The following is a 24,170-nucleotide window of genomic DNA, read 5'->3' as shown; positions in this document are numbered from 1 at the left end:
AATTTCCGCTTTTGCAGACGCCTCCCCCCCACTCGTGGGTTTCTTGGCGTTCCCCTCGCCCCCCACCCGCGACGGGGCGCGCGGAGGGAAGCTTCCCCGCCAGCCCTTCCGCGCTGTGCGGCGGCGCCCCGACGGCCATTTGGCGAGGGCGCAGCGGGCGCGCGTCTCCCCCGCTCTCCCGAGTCCCGCCGGCCGAGCCGTGACACGTTCCTCGGCTGCCTCCGACACGGGGCTGGGAGGAGCCGCCTGCGCGCCGCCGCGCCGACTCCGCCGTCCTCTTAAGGTGGCCTCGCGCGCGCGCCTGCCCGCCGCCCTGTTCGAAGAACCCGGCCCTCCGCCATTCATGGGCGGTGTAAATGCTTGTGCAAAGCGGCAGAATCATGGTCCGTGGCGTTTTTAAAAGGGCGCGCCTAGTCCTCATTGTTCTCGTAACAGGTGCTGGCCTCTGTAGCGGTGCCCCCTCTCCCTGCCACGGAATATTGCTGCCTATCGATACATTGTCTCCCTCCCTGCTGAGCTTCCCTTCCTTCCCACTCTGCTCCAACCTTGCCATTGTGCAAAGTGCGTCATTGCCTGCCTGCAGCAACTCTTAGCTGGCCTTGGCCTTGGCCTACTCAGCTCTTACAATACACACCACCGACCCTGCTACCGTATTATTCTCCTTTGCTCTGCGCCGGTTTCCTCTCTTGAACCTTGTTCACACATGCAGCAGAATGCGGTGCTTGAAGTACTGGTACAACCAGAGATTCATTTTTGAAGGATTCCCCTCCCCTCTCAAAGACTCCTTGCAAGCAAGACCAACAGGGGAAGAACAGGGGTGGAATCCCACCCCACCTCAAGAGTTTTCTGTTCACAGGATTTCTTGTACAGTATGTGAAGGGAGCATTCAAAAGAGGACTCTACCATGTACACAGGCCACCCTACCACTCATGTTGCTGCAGGTTGGGAGCAGCCCCTTATGTGCCAAGGAGGTCACCTGTTTGCACTTGGCGTTATGAGGCAGTGACTTTCAAACCTTCAGGGATTCTTTCTACACTGACTACTCAGTTATGTTGTAAAAGGTTCAATGCCTAGGGTTATTGCTCCCATATGATCTAAAACAGCCCTTAAGATCATTCCTAATACCTACCTTTGGCTGTACAAGGCTGAAGCTGGTTACTAGCTCCCCTAGCTCCCCATTGCCCAAACAGTTTGAATTAAAAACAGCAACAATTTTCTATGTCCCCAGATAAATCCCACTCAGCCTTGGGTTAAACATACCAATTACCTCCAACATATTTTTAAATCAGCATTTGGAGATTATTCATCTCAAAATAAGCATTGGGCTGCTATCCTAAATAAAATACACCACAAGGAGACAGTCTTATCAGACACCCTAACATCACTTTTGGCCTAAAGTTTTGTTTTCTGATAAGGTGTTCAAGTGGCGCTGCACTCAGATCCACAACTATCTATAGGTATGGGGGGAACATGGGATGGGAACCCCAAACTAGGTTTCTGCTCATCCCAAACCACAGACCACTTGAATATTGGTGAGGGTCTTCTTGGTGGACCATGTAATCATTTGTCTGTCTCTTGAAGCAATTGTAATTCACTGTGAGATGCTGTGTGGTTTTTAATTCAATTTTTATTGCTGATTTTTTATTGTATAGCATTGTATTGAGTTACAATTTGAATTCCATAGACTTTATCTAAGAAACAAAAGCAGCAATAGAAATAAAATTACCGGTAAAAACCAGTATGAATATGTAATGCAAATACACAATGGACCACCTGAATGAAGCTTGAAGACCAGTTTGAGAAACGATATCCTAGGATCTAGGCCTCCAAAGACAAATTACAACTTGTGGAATGATGCCTTTGTTTAAAAAATTAAAATAACTTGAAAGTGAAATGTAATTAAATAGAAATTTTGTGCTTCAGTTGGGGTGGGATGGTTGAATATTGAGTGTTGAGTGTTGCTTATTGTATAAATATGTGAAAATAATAAAATAACAAGCTATGAATATTTTTAATACTTTTATTTTTGATAAATTCCACTTTGGCAAGTATCAGTGAGATGGCTGAGCTTGCATTTTTCCACAAGTAGTTCAATGTCAGATCTGATGATTGTCAGAGAGTCAATGGTGAAAAGCCTGTCTCACAAAGATACCCAACCGATTGACACGTGTCCAAATGACGTGATTGCGCACATGCACAGAACCCAGAAGTGATCCCAACATGTCACTAAACACATCACTATAAGGGCAGAATAGGTGGTGCGGTGGAACATGGTGCACTTATATGCGCATGAGGGCTGGGAAAAGAACCCCTGCGCAAAATGGTAATTGTGTAGACTAAATGTCAGCATCACAGTTATTGCTTTCTCAGTAAGGTCTGGATACTCAGTCGTAACAGTAATTTTGGTACCACAAAGCCAAAATCTGGAGAACCACACTTGCAAACAATGCACCTTCCAGGGCCTTGCAACATGACAGTCCAGAAAGTTTTTGCCTTTTTGCCCAAAGACAACTTTGAGTGACATCAGTTGCAAATGGGTTTCGCACCCTCACAAACTTCAGCAAAAAAGTACCGTAGTGGGCAAATGTTGACTTTAGGCTAAGCAAATGCATCAAATCACCCTTAAACTATTAGCTAACTCTGGCCGCAGATCTGGTTATGGTTTGCTACAAGGTGCTCCTGCAGGGAGTGGTTTTTGCTTCCCCTTTTTAATGGAAAGACAAGGCGGGTTTTACAAAGTACTTTCAGACGCACAGTCGTCCCCGTTTTCTCTTTCCGAGAATGGACCAACCCGGCTCTGCCCACAATGAGATGGTGCATTTCCTGCCCCGTTATGGGCAGAACTCCGAAATACGGCAAGGACTCAGCTCCCCCCCCCCACTCCCGACCCCACATTTGCACGTTTCAAACTTAAGCCACCGGGGAGCCGAGTTGCCGCCTGGCTGAGGGGGGCACGAGCGGTGGAAGGGGGTGCCGGCCGTTGGCGCTTTTCGTGAGGGGAAAGGGTTGTTTAAACACACACGGGATCCAGGGCTCCGAAGGAGGCGACGAAAGCGCCTCCGTGAGGAGATGGGGAAGAAGCGGGCTGGTTTCGCCGCCGCGCTTCTTGGCTTCCCCTCTGCCGGGGCCCCGCCGCCTCCTCCTGCGAGAGGAGCCACCTTAAGGCGGGGAGGCGGGGGTGGCGCGGCCTGGAGGGAGCCGGGGGAGGCGGAGCGGAGGCCGGGGAGGAGCCGGGGCCTGCAGTGGAGCCGCAGCCCCGGAGCACACGGAGCGAGCGACAGGCGGCAGGAGCAGCAGCAGCATAGCAGCAGGGAGGCCGGGGCCTGCAGAGGGTCTGCCTAGCCGCCGCCGTCGCCTCCGCCCCGCTCGGGAAGACCCCCGGGAGCGGGCCTCAGCTCGGGCAGCAGCAGCAGCAGCGCCAGGCCCAGGAGCCGCCGCGGCCTCCAGTGGCAAGCGAGTCAGGGCGAGCGAGCGAGCGAGCGGCGGCGCCACCCCCGCCCCGCGCAGCCCTCCCGCTTCCTCCCTCCCTCCCTTCCGCCAGGGGAGAAGCAGATCCCCGGCTCGGCCCGGGGCTTGTGGGGGGAAAGATCCCTCCCTGCGCAGACGGAGGGGGATCATCTCGGGGGGAGGCGGAGGCCCAGGAGGAGCGCCCCCACCGCGCCGCCCCACGCCTCCTTCCCCCGCAGAGGCTGGGTCTGAAATCCGCGGCCAAGGACAGAGAGCGCGCAGCTAGGCCCCGCTTCTGGGTCAGTTGTCCACTCCCCGCAAGTTCTTCTTGCCCACCTCGGCCTCAGACCGAGGATTTAAAGGCCACTCTCGGCATAATGGAAGGGAAAGGAGCCCCGGCCGGGAAGGAGAGCTCGTAGCGGCCGCCAGAGGGGAGGGAGGGAGGACCGACCTCGTCTCTTGTGCCGTGGTATTTTTATTTTAAACCGCCCCCCCTCCGCTGCCGCCGCCACAACAGCCACAGCCACCACTTCCCTCTTAAATTCTCTCCTGCAACTTAAAATCGGTACCTACCTGCTCGCCGACAAGGAAACAAAGCAGATTTTCCACTGGCCTGTTGGAGTCGCCGACTTTATAAATAAGTTCCTCCAGCTAGTCAAGCAAGAAGGAGCAGCCTTCCCTCTTGAGAGCAGCCCCCCCCACCCCATTTTGCTGTCAAATATCAATTGTGAAGGGGAAGGGGACGCTTGACAGGCCTAGGAAACGGGATAGTATCAAACAGCTGTCAGAGAGGAGGACCCGCAGCAGTTTAAAAGGAAAAACAAATACTCCTTGGGATAAACGAAAAAGATGCTTGTTTCCTAAGATTTCTAATAGGGTGTGTGCTAGCTTGAAGAAAATAAGGAACTCTTAATTACCAAAGGAGGTGAAAGTTGTTCCCATTTATAGCTACTCACCAACAAAGAAAAAGAACAGACGTGACATCTTTCTAGCCTAGGCAACAGGAGAGAAGAGGAATATACCTGTAGGGTTTGGAAACCCAAAGCTGAGCTCTACCTCTGTCGTCCACAACTCAGAAAAACCCACAGCAGCATCACTTTGAGCATGAGGCCTATGTGCAGAGTGTGAAGGACATCTCTTTTGTTGAAATAAGTCCAGAGGCATCCACTGCAGAAAATCTAAACGTGAGTGACAATATTGCATCACATATCTTGCCTTGTCTATTTTTCTGTTTTTTTTCTCCCCAGCATTCTTCCTTGTTATATTTTCTTTCTCTCAATATTCTGACTTAGAAGCCTGTATGCCTCCTTTCTCTGTATGTTTTGCTGCCTTGCTTTCTGGAATACGTTGCTTGCCATTAAAAATAAATAATTCACCTGTTTGATTTTTCCAGTGGAGAGCCTGCCTCAAGGAATTGTAAGCAACACACTGTTTTTCAGCACTTTGGGTCTGGGTAGGGTTAAGGGGTATCTATATATCTTACCATTTAGGAGTCAGTGAGGAAAGATTCACAGTGATTGAAAGTTCATGGGTGGAGTGTGTGTGATTATTTACTTCAGAGGTAACATCACACCATTAATGCAACTGTGCTCGGATGGTGTCAGCATAATCCTGTACATGCTGAACTCTGTGTGAGACATAAGCTTCAGATGATAAGACTATGTTAAGTCTCTCAAGTGTGAATCTTTTTTTTTGGTGTATGGTTAATTCTCTTTCCTTCATTCTTTCAAAGGGTAATAATAGGCATTCTAATGCATGTTACTGATTGGGAATACAGAACCCAGATATTTTAGCTAATTCTCATTGATTCGTGTCAGAGTATGATCTTCTGGATTTGGACTGAGAAATCCACCTGCAGGATGTGGAATCAAGTGCATTTGAAGGCCTTGCATTCATTCCACCAGTGCTGCTGTCCTTGATTTGATCTTCCTACTTTACTGAGTATTACAGACAAATTTTGGTGCCCATGTCCTGTGATGGGGGAGTTAAGTCTCAGGTCGTGGAATCCTTTTGGCAGCAATGCGTAGAGCAAGTTACACACTGCAGCTGCTCCTGGTAGGAAATAGAAGCCTAAGGGGCGACCACTTCAGATAGTGCTTTTTATAGATTCCATTGACAGTGATCACTTTGAGGAAAAAATAGGAATGCTAACTCGATGTGTACCTCTGACATCTCAATCCACTTTGGGACTAAATCAGTTGAAAAGCAATCTTAAGCTCCAAAGATTCCTTGTTGTAATTACTGCTAGAGTATTCCCAGTAAAAGTATTCAGAGGAGTTGTTATGGAATTCTTCTGAATGTAATTGATGTAAATTCAAAACTGCCCAGTCGTTTAAAATTAATTGCCTATGCCTGATTTTTTTTAAACCTGGAGTATTTTAATTGACTAATAGTTAGATTAATAAACAGAAAGCATTTTGATAAGTGAACATAATTCCTCTGCTTAATAGGGAGTGGATTTTAGGAACATAGTGTTTTTGGTTCAAGTAATTATTTTTAAAAGGCCACATGACAAAAAGGTATTCCTTTCTATGTGAAGGGGGGGATGCCTTTTTTAGATGATGCTTGCTGTGACATAAGCAATGGCATCATCTGAAAACAGAAGGTATGTCAGAAGGGACCTCAGAAGACATCTAGCCCTAATCCCTGCTGCCACAGGAAATATATGGCTGCAGCGTCCTTGATAGGGGGCTATCCAATCTCTCTCTGTAAGAGAGGCCACCACTTTTCAAAGGAGGCTGTAACATGCTTTTTTTCTTTAGAACTGCTTTTTCACGTGCACAGATTTTATGCAGATGTCATTAATGAGCTAAAACACATGAAGTTAATGGACTCCGATTTCTTTAGCTGAGTAACAGCCCTACATTTAAACTTTCACAGAGCATTCCAGTTGGACAGGTAGATTTTTCTGGAGAACTAAAATGCCTAATAAATGGCATCTAAATAGTTCACTGCAAATAAAATAAGAATTTGTCTATTATAAAATTTGGCTGTGAGGAATGGAAAATCAGGGGGGACAGTTACCTGATCAATGCCTTCAGTTGTCAGTGGATTCAGTTGCCTGTATTTTGGTGGAATGGTTCAATTGTTGTGGCCCAGGTATGTAAGCAAAAGGTGGGAAAAGGAATGGGAGGAAGAAGCTTGGACCATCTCACAGTGTACTTCTTCATAACTTTAATTATTGTCCCACAACTTGAAAATCAGGCATTCCCCCCCCCAAAAAAATATCAATTTATAGATCTAAGAAAATTAATTAAAAGTCACCTAGATTCATCTTCTTGATATGTCAGAGTAAGCAATCGACTTCCTCTGGCATCTCTTACATAGCACTGAGAATTGTGAACTTGCAAGTTAATGATGATTAGCAAGGATTTTGAGTTTTAATTTCATAAGCTATGCATGTTAACTCAAAAGTAAAACAAGTCTGTTTAGGATCATGGCCCCAAAGTCTAAAAAGGCTAGTTGTTAAATAATGGTTATAGGAGAAATTGCCTAAGCAATAATGAAAGATAATTGGAGATGATGCTGGTTCTTTGCAAGTTTATTTAATTAGGGTTTTTAAAAAGTAATGTGTCTAATGCAGAGGGATCAGAGTAATGGGCTATAGAATTGAAAAACAATTTGAAAATCTGAATATTGTTACTTTGAAATCTGTTTGTGATTACCTCTGCCTCTTGTGAAAATTCTTCCAGTTTATATAGGTGGATGTTTGAAATCAACTTTTAATTGAATTTTGTCTATTTTCATTAAATTTGTAAGTCCTTTAGATCAGTGGTCCTCTTGCCTTCTGCCTAGAGGGTTTGAAAACAACCTCTTAATATCTCAAATATGTGAATGAATAATAAAGAGGAGTGCTTTTGGGCTGGGTCAGAGCCTGCTCTGTCACCATGAGTAGCCACAACCAGAGCCTACATACCTGGAATTTGGGGCCTCACAGTCAGATGCCACTACCTGACACAAGCAGGATTGAACTCTCATTGTACCTTTCTATTCAGAAGTTAACGTTTGTCTCAAGCTTGTGCAATATGTGTGATCTGCTAATGTTACTGAGGCCTAAACTTTCCATTTTAAAAATACCCTTTTAACTTTTTATATCACACTTTTTCAAATGTTATTCAAAGTTACTTAACAACAAAATGTAACTTATTCTAGTTTTGAGTACAAATTATTCATTTTGTATATAATAAATCAAATATCAAGCAAACTTTAAAATGAGAGTGATAAAATTAAATAGTAATTAGTAAAAGTTTTCTCTGTAGCAGTGTTAGAAACTCAGATATACAGGGGTATCTCCGGTTGCAGACAGGATCTATTCCGGAGCTCTGGTCAGATTCCGAAGTTTCCGCAACCGGAGGGACTGCTGGTGCGCATGCATGGAGCGCGGTACAGCACCTCTGCACATGCGGCATGGCAAAACCCGGAAAAAATACTTCTGGTTTTGCCGTGTTCACATTCTGAAGGATACACAACCGGAGGTGTGCATATCCAGAGGTACCACTGTATTAGCTAATTGCCAAATAGCATCTTAAACCTAGGTTATGGTCACCACAACAAAATGTCTAGGCACCATTTTTTCCACTGAAAGTTGTTGTTGTTGTTAGTAATTATTAATACATTTCTATACTGTACTGCTTTATATTTTAAATAAAAAATCTCAAAGTGGTTCACAACACATTAAAACATCGAATAAAACAATCCAGAATAAATCAAATTCAAGTTTCAACAAAAATATTACAGACTTCTCGAAGTGACATTCTGCTTGCCCCATATTTACCTACTTAATTTATAGAGATGCCCCATAGCAGAAGTACTCTAGGAAGCCAGTGTGGTGTAGTGGTTAGAGCAGGGGTGTCAAACTCAAATTCATCGGGGGCCGCATCAGCAGTTTGGTCACCCTCAAAGGGCCGGTTGTATCTGTAGGACTATGTGTCCACTCTTTATTATCATAAATTATTGTCACTGCATTCAATTATTACTTTTTTTGTAATAATGTAAGTAATAACTAGCTCTGAAAGCAGAAACATAGTCAGAATAATGGCAAGTAGATATTCAAATGTACAATTATTGTACAATTTATTGAAAAATGATTTTTGGTAACTGCACTGGGTGGTGGAGGCTCGCTAAGGTTTCATGCAGGACCTTTCCAGAGCTACTGGTACCTGGGGTCCTTCTGCATGCAGGACAGATGTTCTGCCAGTGAGCCACCACCCTTCACCAAAGGGACTGGCTGAGGTTGACTCACTGGAGCTGCTCTCCTGGTTCCAGGGTTTAAAGGCCAGAAGTATAAAGCAGCATCCTATGTTTCTGAGGAGAGAGAGAGGGAGGGGAGAGGAGGGGAGGGAGGGAGGGAGGGAGGGAGGGAGGGAGGGAGGAAGGAAGAAAGGAAGAAAAGAGGGAGTGGGAGGGAGAGAGGAAGGAAGGAAGGAAAGAGGGGAGAGAAAGAAGAATGGGAAAGAAGGAAGGGAATAAAGAAGGAAAGAAAAAGAAACGTAGAGAAAACAGAGATAAAGAAGGGAGGAAGGAGAGGGAAAGAAAGAATAAGAACGAGAGAGAGGAAGAAAGAAAGGGAAGCGGGGGTCGCCGCCTTGATTCAGCGCCAGAAAAGAGTGCGAAGGGACCCAGAGGCCGCTCCGGCCGCCTTTCTACCCCCCCCCCCCAGGCCCCAGCTGTTCGTCGGCGCTTTGTCGACACGGCGCTTCAGCAGCAAGGTCCCGCTGGCTGGGGCACTCGGCGGGCCACATGACGAGGTCTGGCGGGCCGGATTTGGCCCCCGGGCCTTGAGTTTGACACCCGTGGGTTAGAGTGTTGGATTAGGCCCTGGGTGATCAGGGTTCAAATCCCCACTCAGTCATGAAGCTCACTAGGTGACCTTGGGCCTCTTAACCTACCTCACAGGGTCGTTGTAGAGATTAACTGATGGGGGAGGTGAACCATGTACTCCATGGAGAAAAAAGTGGGCTATAAATACATTAAATATGCTCTTCCGCTTACCTGCTTAAGAAACCTAGACGGGCCAGCCAGATGGAGATGTCAGTCGCCCATCTGGCATCTAGAGATCTAATTGAACCTGTGCCAGTTGCAAAATGAACCTGGCACCTAGGGAATTTCTAATGCTGCTGCATAGATAACTACCAGTAGTTAGTTTTGAGGATGGGAGAAAATGTTGTTTGACCTAATTGATTATGGTACATGACAATGGTACAAGCCTGAGTCTACATCTTCTTTGGTTCCTTCATGCAAGGCAGCTGATTCTTCATTAGATCCAAGGTGATGGTAGAAATCCTGATAGCAGTGCAGGTTTACACCCACTTGACTAGCAGAGTTTAGAACATACAATAGTGTAGAGGTTGGCCCGTTTCCGCATATGTATAGTAAGAAACTTTAGTTTTGGCCTGGAATTTGGTACAGAAGGGAGATCTTTACAAAGCCACCATGGATTCTGAATGTGAATGGCATCCTCATAGTTGCCAAGTTATCCCCTTTTTAAAGGGATTTTCCATTATGCTGAATAGGCTTCCTCGCGAGAAAAGGGAAAACTTGGCAGCTATGGGCATCCTGCCCATCTGCAGAAGATTTTCTCCCCCATTTCTCTGTCTGAGAATATGAGGGAAAGTGCAGGCAGTTCATAAACATATAGGAAGTCCTTTGTATTGTTGTGTGCTGTAATACCTTGACTGTCATTTGAAGGTATCTGCAGGAATGACAGTTAATGTTTAGGGATTTATGGGTTGTAATCCTTAAAGAGGCAGATAGAAATTTGAAGCAGGATGCAGTTCAGTTAGTTAGGCTTGTCAGCTTTTTTAAAAAAAATGGCATGACATGGGGAATGGGCAGAAGCTGGGGCAGAATCCATTGGATCAGGGGTCAGCAAACTTTTTCAGCAGGGGGCCGGTCCACTGTCCCTCAGACCTTGTGGGGGGCCGGACTCCTTTTTTGGGGGGGATGAACGAATTCCTATGCCCCACGAATAACCCAGATAAGCATTTTAAATAAAAGGACAAATTCTACTCATATAAAAACACGCTGATTCCCAGACCGTCCGCGGGCTGGATTTAGAAGGTGATTGGGCCGCATCTGGCTCCCAGGCCTTAGTTTGGGGACCCCTGCATTGGATCATACGTGTGTTCTGATAGTATCTGGACTTTCCTGGCTTATCAAACTCTAGTAGTAGTTACCTGTTATTTATTATTGTTATTTATCTAGTAGTAGGTAAAGGTAAAGGGACCCCTGACCATTAGGTTCAGTTGTGACCGACTCTGGGGTTACGGCGCTCATCTCACTTTATTGGCCGAGGGAGCCGGCGTACAGCTTCCAGGTCATGTGGCCAGCATGACAAAGCCACTTCTGGCGAACCAGAGCAGCACACAGAAACGCCGTTTACCTTCCCGCTGTAGCGGTACCTATTTATCTACAGTGGTACCTCAGTTTACAAACACAATTGGTTCCGGATGTCTGTAGTTAACCTGAAGTGTACTTAACCTGAAGCGAACTTTCCCATTGAAAGTAATGGAAAGTGGCTTAATCCGTTCCAGACGGGTCCACGGAGTACTTAAACTGAAAATACTCAAACCGAGGCGTACTTAAACCGCGGTATGACTGCACTTGCACTTTGAGGTGCTTTTGAACTGCTAGGTTGGCAGGAGCTGGGACCGAGCAATGGGAGCTCACCCCATCGTGGGGATTCCGCCGACCTTCTGATCGGCAAGCCCTAGGCTCAGTGGTTTAACGCACAGCACCACCCACGTCCCAATAATAATAATAGTTACCTGTTAGTTATTATTATTGTTGTTGTTATTTATTAGTGTATATCTTTCCCCTCACCCTTGTGTCTCCTGGGACTTTTAACTATTGTGCTCTATAGTCAAATAAAACCTGGCATATAGTGCTCTGGAGCAGTGGTTCCCAAACTTTTTGATATGGTGAATCACAAGTCCAAATTTACTTGATAATGGTGACCCATCAATTTATTGTCTCATAAACCCTGAACCTTATGGCAGCTGTTTGTTTCGTGCAGTTTAACTTCAGCTTTGCGTATTCTATAACCATTGCTCAAGGCATCCAAGCAAAATTTTCCTTAATGTGCCTATTAATGTGGAAATTGTTGAACTATGTATAGTACTTACAAAGTTACACACAGTTTTTTTAAAAATGGGAATGTAAGAACACTAATCATAGGATTGCAGGGTATTGCTTCATAAACTATAAAAAATTGTTCTAAAAACATACGGTTACAAAATCTGTGTTTGATACAACAAACAAATGAATATTTTTAATATATTCATGATAAAGTTATTTTATCAGTGGGATGTTGGAATTGAATTTTGCCAATGAGCAAGTCAGTGCAGTTTGTTGGTTGTTACACATAGTCTCAAATCTTTATTGATACATAGTTTGCTACTTTTTTTGTCCCCATGGTAGTCATTGCTGAAAAACCTGTCTTGCATGTACAGTGGTACCTCGGTTTATGAACACAATTGGTTCCGGAAGTCTGTTCATAAACTGAAGCGTTCATAAACTGAAGCGAACTTTCCCATTGAAAATAATGGAAAGTGGATTAATCCGTTCCAGGCGGTCTGCGGAGTACTTAAACTGAAGCGTTCATAAACTGAAGTGAACTTTCCCATTGAAAGTAATGGAAAGTGGATTAATCCGTTCCAGACGGGTCCGTGGAGTACTCAACCTGAAGCGTACTTAACCCGAAGCATGGGTGTAATTGGTTCCGGAAGTCTGTTCATAAACTGAAGCGTTCATAAACTGAAGCGAACTTTCCCATTGAAAGTAATGTAAAGTGAATTAATGCGTTCCAGATGGGTCTGCGGCGTTCATAAACCGAAAATTCATAAACCGAGGTGTTCATAAACCGAGGTTCCACTGTACTGTACTACCAAATGGCAGCAACACAGATAATTGCTTCATCAGGAAGCTCAGGATACTCAGTGAGTGGTAACTGGGTAATTTTGGTAACACGAAGCCAAAATTTTGATAATTTCAGTTCTGATAATTTACGTTTGAGGGTTGTTTTTCTTTTTGCACTGATAAAGGCAACTTTGAGTGACATCACTCAGATTTCTGGTGTTTCTTCAGCAGAAGGATAGTGGACAAATTTTGACAAAGCAAACTTCAGTTCACCACAAGGTGCTCGTACAAGGGGTTGTGAGCGACTATTACAGCTTGCCTCTGATGCCTCTGGCTGCTTAGAACACCTTTGTGGCAAACTGTTGCTGGATCTGTCACAATAGAATAGTTCCCAAGTGTTAAAATGTAAGACTTTAGCATTTCCGCTGTTCCGTTAATAAGTACCAACGCAGCACTATAAAATGCTAGCAAAATGTTGTAAGAGGTATTCCTTGTACTAGTTAAGAGGAATAAAAGTAATAATTATTTTGGGATAACTTACAGAGCCTGTGACTCACTTGTGGGTCATAATCTACAGGTTGGGAAACACTGCTCTGGAGTGAAGATTTTTATCGTAAGTGTTGCTCTAATTATGGTTCTAACTTTTGAACACTTGACTCTAGTGCTTTAATTTGCCATTGCTGTGAAGACATAGGGACCCTTTCATTCATCTCCTTGTTATGCTTAAACTGTCCTTTTAGATTTCAGAGTAAATGCTCATAAATATCAGTTGTTTGAGTGTTTACTAACAGAAATTAGCTACAGTGGTATTTCTTCCAGTGTTAGAGATACAGTAAAAGATACAGGGACCCCTGACCATTAGGTCCAGTCGTGACCGACTCTGGGGTTGCGGCACTCATCTTGCGTTATTGGCCGAGGGAGCCGGCGTACAGCTTCCAGGTCACGTGGCCAGCATGACAAAGCCGCTTCTGGCGAACCAGAGCAGCGCACGGAAATGCTGTTTAACTTCCCGCTTGGAGCGGTACCTATTTATCTACTTGCACTTTGAGGTGCTTTCGAACTGCTAGGCAGGAGCTGGGACCGAGCAACAGGAGCTCACCCTGTTGCAGGGATTCGAACCGCCGACCTTCTGATCGGCAAGCTTAGGCTCTGTGGTTTAACCCACAGCGCCACCTGCGTTGTACTCAGTACTCAGATATATAAGCTAGGCACCAAATGGCACCTTAAATCTAGGTTTCGGTTGCCACAATGGAATGTCTTTTCTCCAAGGAGTTGGACTAGATGCCCCTCGGGGTTATTTCCAACACTACAATTCTATGATCTCAACTACATTGCTTGACTGTAGCTTGCTCTTATAACAGTTCACTTGTCCCAGTATGCAAGAAGAAGAAACATACACAGTGGAGACTATGGACTAAGGCAGAGGTTTCTAAACTGTGATTGACAACCTGGCACCCAGAAATCTCTGCATAGTTGCAATTGGACCCACACCAGTAGCAAAATGCGGCTGGAGAATTTCGAACACTGATTTCTGTAGTTGCATACTTCAGATGCCTGTTGCCCCTGATGGTTGTTTTTGCAACCATAGTTCTCTGAAATCAGATATCACATTTATTATGTTTCATATAGTTTTTTGCAGCTTAAAAAAATGAAAACCAACCAAATGTATCTTTACAAAGCTGAAAGTTTAATTTGAGGAACTTGGAGTAGGGGCCATTTAACCCTTTTCCTCTGGTCATCTTCCCACTCAGGGTCCCCCCCAACCCCCCAAAACACAGCACTTCCCATTACAAGTGGAAAAATAGCTTGGGAGGGTATTTATATTTTGAGTGAAAAAACAGCTGATGGGGCTAGAGTTAAGCAGCTCCCCAGCATCACAATTTCACTACTTATAGGGTGTGTGTTTTTACTTTAAAAAATGTAGGGGGAAAGTTACTTACACCTGTGTGTAGCATCTAGTTTGGCCACACTCTTCAGATGCAAGCCAGAAATACCGGAAATTTGTGATAAAGTTGCAAAATGTGTGTGCAAAAAGCCATGGTATAGGTTCTATCACTCATTTTAGTCGCTCAATGACTAAAGCTTTCTATCCAAATATTTTATAGTTCATTCCCCATGGGGCATCCAAACTGCAAATACTGTGCAATAGGCATAGATAATTGTAGATTTGCTGGGGTTTCCCCAGACTGAACTGCACGTAGTAGTTTTCTTTTTTCTTTTTACTTCCATGACACATTGAGGTTCTCTAAAGGAGGGAGATCTTTATCTTCTTCTGCTTCTATAGTGTCTCAGTTCAAATGTCAGCTCCCCCTTCAATTTAGTGGGGGTTTTATGTTTATTGCATCAAGTTCAAAATCCTTACCTGAATCTTTTGGGTCTTGTACTTTCTCACCTCCATCATTATTGTTCTCATTTCTTCCTACATTGTTGTGCTTCTCCTAGCTCTTTCCCTTTGTCAGGGTTTTTTTTTCTTTGTGTATGCTTGTGGCATTCATAACACTTGTGTTTTAGAATACTGTAGTCTTTTTATTTCGGTAACTGTAATTCTGCTTCCTACTATCCACTTCTCCCAAAAATGTTTTCCATAGTTTTTTGTATCATTTCCTAGGGCAGCCTTCCCCAGCCTGCTTTCCTTTAGATATTTTGAACTACCGTACAACTCTCATCAGCCCCAGCCAGCCAGAGAATGAAGATGTGGAAGACTTATTTAGCCTGCGCTATCTAACACTTGAGGCTCTAGTGGTTTTTATTTTTGAGTCTGTTTTACTTCTAGTCCTGCAGAGGTTGCAGGTGCCCAGTTCACAATGAATGCAAAAACATTTTGGCTAGTCTTAGAAGGTGCAGCATAGCTAACCTCACAACCCCATATCAAAGTACTTTAATCCTAATAAGTTCTAAGGGGGCAAAATAGTTCATTTACTCTGAGCAGAAACTGGGACAAATGCTGTATATTCCTGCGTATAAGACTACTTTTTAACCCAGGAAAATCTTCTCAAAAGTCGGGGGTTGTCTTATACACCGGGTCGTATTTCTTATACGGCGAGTATATCCCAAACTCTATATTTTAACTGGAAAAGTTGGGGGTCGTCTTATACGCCCAGTCGTCTTATACGCCGGAATATATGGTAGTAGTAAACATTCTAGTCTAGTCCATCACAGTGAACACAGGACAGTGTCTGATGACATGGACTTGTGCTTCAATGAATCTGTTTGTCTCTAAGGTGCCATAGAACATCTTTTATATCAGAATAGAAATGTATGGCAGGCATGAGCGTTTAATATATCTGATGTCTGGTGTTTTCTTGGGGATATGGGGTATCTTCCCAGGTTTAGTGTTGATATCAAGAAAAGAAGGGGAATTGTTGGTTTTAAAGGAAGGGTGTTGAAAAACAGAGTTGAGTTAGTGTGGAATTAGGGTTGGGCAAAGCTTAGCACTAGTCAACCCAATATTAAAAGTATACGGGCAACTCTCTGTGCAGGGGTTGTGCTCTGGGTCATTGCATGTGTAAGGTGGAGGGCTTATAGAGAACCCCCCCCCCTTTCATCCGAAGCAGCCCATCTCCAAGCAGTCATGAAAGCGAAGGGACGGATGAGGAAAGTCAGGAGACGGAAAGGGAGTGCCAGACCTCTGGCAACATCCAGGAGCCCCTGCTCCACAGGCAGGAAGAGAGGGAGAGGGAAAGAGAGGAGAGGACACAGGCAGAACGCAGACCCCCCCCCCGACTCCGGAATTGAGGAGGAGGAGAAAGAGGAGGAGATTCACTGTCCTGAGGCTTTTATGTTGGTCCAAATCGCGGAAGGGGGCAATGCCGGATTCTGATTCGGAATGAGGAGACATGAAACCAACCGCTCACTACACTGTAAATAATGTGCACTAATAAAGATCTTTGAAAGACAAGCATGTGGAAGGTCGTTACTCAGGAGTAGTCACAATAATCCCTGACAGCATGCTTGCGTGAAATTGCAAATAATCGGAACACCGATTGAAAAAGCTTGCATCCATCCCTTTTTGTGACATTTTGGGTCACTCCTAGGTTTGGTGTGATGCATGTGTGTGTGGTTATGCATATATAGGACGCGCCTAAAACAATCACTGCCTGTACAGTCATACCTCGGTTTAAGTACGTCTCGGTTTGAGTATTTTCAGTTTAAGTACTCCACGGACCTGTCTGGAACGGATTAATCCACTTTCCATTACTTTCAATGGGAAAGTTCGCTTCAGGTTAAGTACGCTTCAGGTTAAGTACGGACTTCCGGAACCAATTACACTCATACCTCGGGTTAAGTACGCTTCAGGTTGAGTACTCCGCGGACCCATCTGGAACTGATTAATCCACTTTCCATTACTTTCAATAGGAAAGTTCACTTCAGGTTAAGTACGCTTCAGGTTAAGTACTCCACAGACCGTCTGGAACAGATTAATCCACTTTCCATTACTCTTAGTGGGAAAGTACGCTTCAGGTTAAGTACAGACTTCCGGAACCAATTGTGTTTGTAAACCGAGGTACCACTGTATATTGTTTCCTGGGCAGCAACTAATTGCAAGCGGCTCCCAACTTAGGCAGGGGTTACGTTCTGTAGGGAACCTGCTGCAATACATATAGCTTCCCACCCAACAGCTGTTGAGCGGGTTCCAAAATGGTTCCCACGTGCCATTTTGGAGCCCCCAGAGTCTTTTTTTCTGGACTTTAGGCTCACTGACGTCCACTTCAGGCTCAGGGAAGGGCCTCCTCATGAGCCACAAAGGCTTTCCATCTCTCTCCTGCTATCTCAGGTTAGAAGCAAATTATTTATTTATTTCCCGGCACCAAGCATATACACGGTTGCACGCAAGTTGATCACACATAAGTCCGGGGAAGCCTGTATCTTGGAGGGCCAAGCTGAGAAATCTGTGAACACCTCAACCTGCATTTCAGAATGTAGCCTGCCAGCTAACTATGATGCCACTGACACCACTAACTAACTTCAAATTCATGTTGGAATTAGATATTGTCCAAAAATGTCTTTTGAGAATTGTCTTGCATATTCTTATTTTACTCTTGACTGCGCCAGTCACCTCATGACTGCCACAAGGGTTTGGCATAACACAAAATTAGAGAGAGTACAGTGGTACAGTGGTACCTCTGGTTAAGAACTTAATTCATTCTGGAGGTCCGTTCTTAACCTGAAGCACCACTTTAACTAATGGGGCCTCCTGCTGCTGCTGTGCCACCGGAGCACGATTTCTGTTCTCATCCTGAAGCAAAGTTCTTAACCCGAGGTACTATTTCTGGGTTAGCGGAGTCTGTAACCTGAAGCATTTGCAACCTGAAGCATTTGTAACCAGAGGTACCACTGTACCTTGGTTTAAGAACAGCTTAGTTTATGAACAACTTGGATTAAGAACACTGAAAAACCTGAAAGCAGGTGTTTTGGTTTGTGAACTTTGCCTTCGAAGCAGAACATGTTCCACTGCCTGTTGAGTGTGTTCCATTTGTAAATTGAGTCCCCCACTGCTATGGGAAAGCACGCCTTGGTTTAAGAACACTTTGGTTTAAGAACGGACTTCCGGAGCGGATTAAGTTCGAAAACCAAAGTACCACTGTACAGGCATTGCTGCTTCTGCCCACCTCATACAATCTCATGCTTACTGTGGGAAGGCAGCTACAACCTGCAAACTTTTAGGACCTTTTTCTTGGTCTTATCTGTATATACAGCTATATAATATATATTCACATTGCATTCTTTAATTTGGTGTTGCTAATCTGAGATTAGTACCAGTGTGTCTTTTGACCATATCTGAAAGATCTTGCATTTCTGCTTTCATATTCTCAGTCTAAAATTAGGAGTTCTATAACACTAAGAGTATGTACTAGAATCCTAGGATGGAACATACCCATGGTCCTTTAGAACAGATTAGTTACCCATAACTCATTTTAAACATGCATTGTCCTCACAGTGAGGGTGGTTAAACAGGACACAAAAGGGTTGTTCTTTATTCCATACTACTTGTGACCAAAGTGCATTTATTAGTTGTTAATACAGTGGTACCTCTGGTTGCAAACGGGATCCGTTCCGGAGGCCCATTCGCAGCATGAAAAGACCGCATCCTGAAGCGCCGTGTCTGTGCATGCGCAAAGTGCGATTTAACGCTTCTGTGCATGGGCCCACGCCGAACCCGGAAGTAACCCGTTCCAGACTTCCGAGTTTGACGCATCCGTATCCTGAAGCGGATGTAACATGAGGTATGACTGTATGTATGTGAGAGTGTTTTTCGTCTAGAGTAAATGGCTTTAGATGCAAAATAAGGATATGAGACTCTTTGTCCCTGCCTACTTGCCAGGCCTCAAACCATTGATTCAAGGGTTTATTCTTAGTATAACTTGTAAAACAACCTGAAATACTTTATGGATGACTATTTAAAAATCAAATGATGTTTATTTTTATTCTGTGTTGTGGATATCCAGTTGCTTGAGCATCCTACACATAAAGGAAAGGAAATTTGGAAAGCCACTGGAAAGTGGCCTGGAACCCCCTTGTTTTACCTCTCCGTTGGAAGAGGTATGTCTTTCTGTGGTACTAGCGTGCTATCTCCGTCAAGTCTTGACGCAAGTAGAGCTAAAATTCTCTTTGGCATCAGCATCTTCATGGATGAAGCAACTACAGGGGTCTTTGCCTAGTTGCATGTGACTGATGTGTGTGTTCACAGGCAGTAGAATACCAGTGATGAAAACTGTTATTGCCCAGCCAAATGCATTTTAAGGCATTCCCACCCGGAGACCAGTTCTTTTCCTCAGTTGTTGTCCAAATATTTATGTGGTGTTTTTCAAGTCTTTTTCCCAGTGAGATCAGTGTTTGTAAAAAGAGAGTTTGAACTTTATCTCTCCCCCACCCTGACCTAAACCCCCACCTATAGTATTCTTACTGTTAGATGCAATTGGCCTGCTCAAGCACTTATAACCTCTTATACCATTCAAAAACAAAAATAAAGACTTGCATCCTCAAAGTTTCCTAGAAGTTCACAGGATGTTGGTACATTGTACAAATAGTTTTCTCTTAATTTACCTGGGAAATCCCCCATTATGTAGCAAGTACTACCATGATTTTGGGTAATCCCATTTCATTTCCACACTTATAAGTGTGGAAGTGCCCAATATTGGAGGGGAACAAGAGGGTGAAAAATAGGAAACAATGTTTCAGTCTGTTCTCAGCCTCCAACTGTGCTGCATTCAAGCTGCCAGCCAGCCAGCCAGCCTTGTAGTGCTGTTAGAACTTTCAGGAGGGGAGTTTTCAGGAACAGAATAGGAAAAGAGAGAACATTTTTTTCTTTCCCACTCTTTTAAAAGCTTCCCCGCCTATTCTGGAAAGGGCTCAGGTTTGTGGCTGGTTGTCTTCCAGCCCTGAAACTGAGCAACTGATTCCACTATAGTGCAGCAAGGTTTCTGCATAATGGGAAAGGACAAGAAAAATGTTATTTCCTCTTCCCATTTCCTAAATAGCATTGGTAGGACAACCCCCTTCCTAACCATATATCCATATGTTTCCAATTTTAAAAGACTTCACTACTTGTGGGATATGATGCTTGTCTTTTATCCCATGTGTCGTCGTCCCCCCTTCTCTCTTTTAAATTCATCTTGTTTAGATGCCATCGTTATTTTCCTTTTCAAATATTATATTTTTAATATTGTATATGTATTTGTAAAGTCACTAGTATAATAAAAATAAAAATAAAAATTGAAGAGATGACTGTATGGCCCAATAACTGTATTAAAAAATGCAGTTAAGAAAGAAGATTTGGGATTAAGTTTATAGTTAGTGGGTAACATGTGTAGAGCTGCCAAACTGAGTTGTTTTACAAATATTTGGATAATTGACTCATTTACAAAATGTAACATTTTGTAAGGGCTTGTTTGATTTATTAGATTGCTTACCCATCTTTCACCATAAGGTCCCAGGGCAGGTTTTATCATCCTCCTGGAACAATGCGTTTCAAGGTAACGTTCAGTCTTATACAGTACCCAATTTTTCATGAACATGAGAAGAAGAATTTTTTTCTTTAAAAAGATAAAGCTATCTGGTACTTGGAACTGCTATACTGGTTGCTTCTTGATCAATGCTTTTTAGAAAAATGCTTTAGAGTCGGGGTGGGCAGGAGGTAGATCAGGATATATTGATGGCTTCCTGAATGATGGCTGGATGATCTGCAGTAGATGAGCAAGGATTTCCGACTCCCAATTTTTAAACTATAGCAACAACACAAGTTTCTCATCCCCCACACATTAGAATTTGAAAATCCCTGGTCTATACCGGTAGTAACTCAGGTATAGTTTATACTTTGTTCAGGTCATCCAAGTGTGTGGCCTGTTGGGTGGAGTAGGTAATTGACTCCCCTCAAAGCCATCATTTTGAATGGGCTCTGCCACCCCAGCTACTGTTTTGCACCTGGCTGCAGCTGATGAACCTCAGGGTTTCAGTAAGAGGTGAAGTACCAGTATATCCTGAATGCCTGCATTCTTTCTGTGCCTGCTCTAAAACTTAGGGTTTTTTTACAGCATTAAAATTACACCAATTTTTGTTTAGCACTTGATGCTTTTCTGTGCCATTTTGAGAATCTGCTTTTCTCAGAATCTCTGCACTTCCTTTCACCTATATATTACACATTATTTCTTGGCTCTCCCATACTGAGCCCTTATATTCACTTCTATTGTGATATCTACAGTAAGGTGGCAGTGGATGAAGAAGGGAAGAGAAATAGATGCTAGATAGGGGTAATTGCTGATCATACAGATTTAGAAGTGCGTATAAGGTTAAAGCAGCTAGAGTTTATTCTGAAAAAAAATTAAATGGACAACTTGTCATATCAAAATAAAATTTGGCTTACAAAATTTACTTGGTCAAATTTCAGAAAAAATCTGATGATGGATGCCTGAGTTACAGTAGTTTAAAATATTTGCATTCAGATGGGATTGTTAAACATTTCAGTCTCTTTATCTTAACTGAAACCCCTCCTTTTGGTTTTGACCCTCAAATTATATCCACTGAATGGGGCTCACACACATTGATGTTGATGTTCTTCTCTCCACCAATCCAGCTGGAAATACAGTACAGTGGTACCTTGGTTCTCAAACTTAATCCGTTCTGGAAGTCCGTTCCAAAACCAAAGCGTTCCAAAACCAAGGCACGCTTTCCCTTAGAAAGTAATGCAAAATGGATTAATATGTCCCAGACTTTTAAAAACAACCCCTAAAACATCAATTTAACATGAATTTTACTATATAACGAGACCATTGATCCATACAATGAAAGCAATAATTAATGTACTGTACTTTAAAATTGTAGTACTGTATTGTAGATGATTAAAATTATTATTATTTCCTTACCTGCACTGATGATCGTCATTGTTTGGATGGGGGCTTTTATCCATTTTTGCAGTCACACAATCAATCAATCAATCAGTAGCTGAACAGGCTTCCACACAGTCACAAAAACATATTAACCAAAAAAGCCTCAAAAACGGCAAACTTAATCCATTCCAGAGGTCTGTTTGACTTCCGAAATGTTCGACAACCAAGGTGCAGCTTCTGATTGGTGCAGGTGCCCCGGAAAGAATAGCCGACAGCCGCACTGCACGTTCAGCTTCCAAAAAAGGTTAGAAAACCAGAACACTTGCGTGCGGGTTTTCGGCATTTGAGTACCAAGATGTTTGAGTACCAAGGTACCACCGTACTACTTTTTTTAAAAAGTAAATGTAAATGTTAGCATTGTTAGCTGAACTTTACATCCAATTCCAGTTAACATACAGATGTGAGCCCTCCCAAATTGTGGGTAGCATTAATAAGAAAAATTCATAGTAGGATGGGAAGTCTGGTCTATAGCAAGAAGACTTTTTTTTCTAATTTATGGTTTTGTGATTATTAGTTGGTATATTATGGATTTGTGTTAGGTATATTATTTAGTATACAGTATTATGGTTCTTTATTTGGTATATTACTTTTTTCTCATTGTGTCGGTGGATATGGATAATTGTCTTTTTTGTGGAACAATGTCAACAACAATAAAGGAATAAAAAAAGAAAAATCCATAGTAGCAGGTGATGTTGAAACTTGCTTCATCAGCCTTGTGCCAGTCAAAGTCTCAGGCACCACATTTCAGCATGATTCCAAAATGGATATTTAGAGTTCTGCCACAGAGCACATTCAAGACAGACGTCTGTCCTGCTTATAACCTTAAGGCTCTCATCACTGCATGTGAAAAGCTTCTCAAACCCTGTTGTGTGAATTCAGAGGCATGGCTTGCCACAGCAGGATGAGGCAAGGATGAAAGAATTTAGCAGAAGAGCAGGACAAGCAGAATACCACCTTCTACCAATCAGTGGCATTCACAGTGCCGGGAATCTGAGACTAGGGGCTGGATTCAGTTTTCACCCTAAGGTCACACGTTAGTCACTGCACTCCACGACTTCTGGAGAGCAATAGCAAAATGGCACTTGCATTGAAATGTGTTAGTTGTTTCGTGCTGAAAGGTAGCGACATATTTCTTTTTTGTTCCATTGCCTTTCTGAACCACACAAATTGCCTTGTGAACAGGGTTTTATATATGCTAAAATCCATGCAAATGTAGAAAAATCACAGGATGGGGTAGATGGCAAAGGATTTGGTTCCCCTCAAACCTTGTCATACGTAATAAGGGTTACCTCTTTCTTTGGTTGCAAGGGCTATCAATTGCTTTCTCTGCTCTTCACTTTCAATCCTTCCGAAACAGCTTCTCTGACTTAGAGGAAGAATACTGTAACATTGAAAGCTAAAACTGCTTCTAGATCCTGGGAGAGTCAAGAATGTCCTTGGCTCTTTTATGGGGAATTAGTAAGAGGAATAACCCTATTACAATAATTCATTGGAAAGAGATTATATTTAGCTTAATGAGATAGCATTGCTGATATCAACAGGCTTGGATTGATATTAACCTGAATAAGTTTTAATACAGTATTGGCATTTGCCTCTGACAGATAGAGGAATTAGGGGTGATGGACTTGAGCCCCACTAGACCATTTTAGAACTTGGCACCATTGAAATTACCATATGATTTGGTAAATCATCATAAACCTTTTAATCCTGTAGTAACTTACTTCAATGCTGATATGGCTCAAGGGGTATACATAATGATTGATTGCCCAGTGGTACTCATACAGTAAGTACACCATTGTACTGTCAAATTGCCCACTGACCAGTGTTTTTACTGTATGTACCCCTAACTCAGAGGCAGTAGCACCAGACCACCATTCCAAGGTTGTTGTAAAGACTACTGATAAAACATATGTGAAATACTGTTAAAGGTTATGAGTGCGACATGCGGGTCTAAACTAGCAGATGCATACACGTTTGAGAGCGTAATGAAACAAGTACTGTTGAACTCTTGTGTGAGTCCTTCAAGACCAGATAGGCTCATTTTGTGTTGTGAAAGCAGTGCTGTAGAATATATACTGAGTGCATACATGTTCGGATTGGGGTAACTCTCCCTGTCATCCTAGAATACCAGTTTGTTTTTTTAAAAAAAGAAACAACTTATTGTTACATTCACTATCTGATGGGTGTTTCCTTGCCTCAGCTGGACTGCTCACATGAGAAATAACCTGCAAGGGAAACTAAACCTTCCCCTCCAGGTGGTCATTCAGTTACTACTTGTCTGCTTATTAATTAATCTCAAAGACCAACTAAGTTTTTATTTTGGTATGAGCTTTTGGTATGAGCACACGAAAGCTCATACCAAAATAAAAACTTAGTTCAGGGGTCCCCAAACTACGGCCCCCGGGCCGGATGCGGCCCAATCGGCCTTCCAATCCGGCCCGCGACGACGCCCGCTGCCGCCGCCCGCTCTCACGGCGCAGCGAC

The 24,170-nt window shown here is 43.4% G+C and overlaps 1 protein-coding gene across 5 annotated transcripts in view; it reads left to right on the top strand.

Annotated features, from left to right (window-relative positions):
* The first annotated feature begins 3,223 nt into the window (after positions 1 to 3,223).
* The window catches only part of FOXJ2 (forkhead box J2), a 38,777-nt gene continuing 17,830 nt past the window's right edge, over positions 3,224 to 24,170 (top strand). Inside the window, exon 1 of one of the 5 annotated variants that reach the window (XM_035112303.3) lies at positions 3,224 to 4,631. The gene's annotated coding sequence lies outside the window, so the exon portion shown is untranslated. The remainder of the gene's footprint in view (positions 4,632 to 24,170) is intronic. The other 4 variants (XM_035112305.3, XM_088657565.1, XM_035112304.3 and 1 more) reach the window with 4 other exon arrangements.

The sequence above is a fragment of the Zootoca vivipara genome, chromosome Z1 (genome assembly GCF_965207765.1).
Source record: "Zootoca vivipara chromosome Z1, rZooViv2.hap1.1, whole genome shotgun sequence".
Lineage (NCBI taxonomy): Eukaryota > Metazoa > Chordata > Lepidosauria > Squamata > Lacertidae > Zootoca > Zootoca vivipara.
The sequence above is the reverse complement of the archived record's forward strand: the minus strand, read 5'-3'. Positions and strand labels throughout refer to the sequence as shown.